The following is a 3,095-nucleotide window of genomic DNA, read 5'->3' on the forward strand; positions in this document are numbered from 1 at the left end:
TATCTGCCTTCTGCACTTAACTGGCTGGAATGCTGCTGCAGGGCTCTGGGGGCTTGTCCGTGAAGTCAAAAGGCATTTTATAATCTCTCTGGGTACGAATAGGACCCACGGGTGCCTGACTCCCCCTACAAAGGGCTGCCCCGCTGCATCCCATAGCTCCCAGGCCCCTTTCATCCACCCCACAGCAAGAGAGATGCAGAGCCATGGTGTTTCAACTCCCTGAGACATCCCTGGGTGCCCAGGGCAGGGTGCTTTGGGCATCCAACAACACCTACTTCTGTGTGCAGACATGTCCACCCTGACCCAGCACAAGCTCTTGAGATAACAAGATAGCCGGAGGCTGCCCCAGCCAGGGGCACTTGGCAGGACTGGCCCCGATAACAAGCCAGCAGCTCGTCCCCTCTCCCCGTGGGGATATTTTCCTGTTGGTTTGATGTCTTCTGGCACCACGGTGAGCAGGGTGCTGGCCTCATCCCTGATGCAGGTGGGTAAACTGAGGCAGCAGGGCAGGTGCCTGGTTTAGCAAGCTCTGCATCAGCATGGCTGGGTGCTCATTAGCCACCATTAGCACAAGCTAATTAATTTAATTCTGATGACCCACAATTCCAGATCATGAGAGGTGCTCCTCACCCTCTGCCATCACCGTGCACCGCTCTGCCCACGCCATGGCCGGTGGCAGCAGGGAGGGGATGGGTCAGTGTCACCCTGCGTGGTGGCACACTCCTGGCCTCTCCTCCCTGGACACCACCAACACAATCCAGACCTGGCAGATCAGGCATTTCAGGTGCCAGGAGAGCCACACCTGTCACCTTTTACTGTGGGGCTGTCCCAAGCGACCATCCCTTTGGCCTCCCACCTGCTGGACCCGTTGAGCATCACACATGGGGGGCAGGGTGTGCTCAGGGGGCCAGGGACTTTGGCACAGGGGCTGCAGCAGTGAAAGGGTGTCTCTTAATCCGGTGGCAGCTGTGGGGCCTGTGCTTGCTTGTTCAAGGGATACGGCAGCTCGGTCAACAATCCCCTGGCCTGTTTTGGGAGGGATTAGCAGCCCCCCGGAGAGGGAAGGGGCCCACATGAATATTGGGCGGGTGGGAACGTGGCCCCATGAAAACAAAGCCATCCAGGGAGGTGGTGTGGATACCTGCTATCCCAGGGCCTTCCCAGGGCAGGGGACAGGGGCTTGGGGACCATCCCTGTCCCCATCCTGCTCTCACACCCCGTGGTGCTGACAGGAGGGAGCTCTGGTTATCATCCTGCACCGCCCCAGTGTGATAACCCCGGTCAGCACCAGGACAGATTGCAGCCCCCTGTTACCTCCTCAACCCCCCATCTACCCCCACATCCCATTGTCCTGAGCCCTAGGGGAATGTGGCACAGGAAGCACCCAAATTCCAACACCTGGGAGCTCCCAGCAAAGGAGGGCAATTGTGTAATTAGTCCTCGCAGGGTGACCAGCTGGGGTGAGACCCAGGCTAAAGGAGGCTGCAAGGCTATAAGTTCAGCCCAGCCAGGAGGGTAGCTGGGCTGTTCTGGTCCTCCAAAACATCCCTTGGTTCAAACTGAGAGACTCCAGCTTCTGTCTGAGCAGCAGGTAGGACCTGGTGGGACAGGAGGAGGGTTTGCTTTGGTGGCATCACACCCCACATTTCCCTTATGCTCAGCACCCATCCATCCCCTTCATATCCTGCTGTGCCCCTTGCTGAGTCCCAGCATGATGACCCTCCAGCCCAAATATTTGGGGTTACCCAAGGTGTCAGTGAGCAGTCCTGCAGCCCTTGGTGTTTGCTGAGTGGCTCAGAGCTGAACCCTGGGGCTTGTCTCCCCAAAGTAGAAGCCCTCCCTGGGGCAGCTCCTTTGAGGGCTGTGGGGGTCTCTGGGGTGCATGTGGGTCCCCTTGGGTCATCAAGACAGGAGAGAGCAGGATGTACACCCAGGGAAAGGTCCCCAGAGTTGTCAGCACTCAGGGAATGAGTGCTTGCCCAGGAGGATGTGTGTTGGGTGCACGTATGGGTACGTGCACACACATAGCTGGGTGCTCCTGCAGGCTCCCCCCAGGGTCCCCCCACCCCGTTCCCTGCTGGTGCTGAGCAGGGACCTCTTTTCTGCTCCGTTAGCCACGGCTGTGCCGGCACATAATGACATGGTAATTGCGAGCAGAGGCCCGGCCACACGCACTGCCCAGCTTGCTGGCCAGCCCTCTCCACACTGGGGTTAGCCACTGCCCAGGGGGTCCCACCACCCACTCCCCTTGCCCAGCTGGGGGGCCCTGGCATCTGGCTTTGTCCTGGCTCTGCCCTGGCAGCAGCGAAGGGGGGAGCCCCCTGGCAGGCTGCGGTCACCTCCTCGCCTGGGAGCTGGGAAACCTGTCCTTCCCGTGGTGTTTACACGGGGTCCCTCTGCTGCTGCACATCGCATTTTCTGCTTGGTCACTTCCATCTGTGTCCCTGCATAATGATTTTTTCTGCTACATTAATTTAACACACTGCGGCGAGCCGAGGCGCTGGGACCTCGGGCTGCTTAATTGTGTCAAAGGAAAGGCTCCCTGCTCCCGCTTTCATCGGTGGCTGGGGCTGCTGCAGGGTGGGTGTCCCTACAGGGGGGTGAAAAGGGGTCTCGAGGTGGTCATGGGGTCTGGAGGGAGGCAGCGGTGGGAGGATTTGGGGTATTGCGGGGCTGGCCTGAGCCCCCCCATCCTGGGACAGGGAGGGGGTCCTCTCTCAAGGCACCCACTGGCGGCTGTGGGGTGAGGGGTCCTAGGGACCCTAAAACATCCTTTTGAGAGTCTGGCACCATGGTGCATCCCATTTCATTCCTATGGATGCCGCAGAAGGATGGTGGTGGCACGTCCTGGTCCAGCACCCCGGGACGGCAGGAGCCAGAGGGTTAAGTGCTGTGTTTGTGTTGGCTGAATGCGGCGGGAGCCGAACAAGGCCCCACAAACAGAGGTGAAGGGCTGCCCAGACGGGATGTGACAGCCCGATTTCAGGGCTGTCAGCCCCGGCATGGTGGGCATTGAGCAGGGACATTCCTCCCTGCTGCTCCCCGCTCCCCTGGCTCCCAGGCTGGGGCCACTGACAATGGCGATGGGCAGCCCC

This window comes from Chaetura pelagica, unplaced genomic scaffold, assembly GCF_000747805.2.
Source record: "Chaetura pelagica isolate M959 unplaced genomic scaffold, ChaPel_1.0 scaffold20, whole genome shotgun sequence".
Classification (NCBI taxonomy): domain Eukaryota; kingdom Metazoa; phylum Chordata; class Aves; order Apodiformes; family Apodidae; genus Chaetura; species Chaetura pelagica.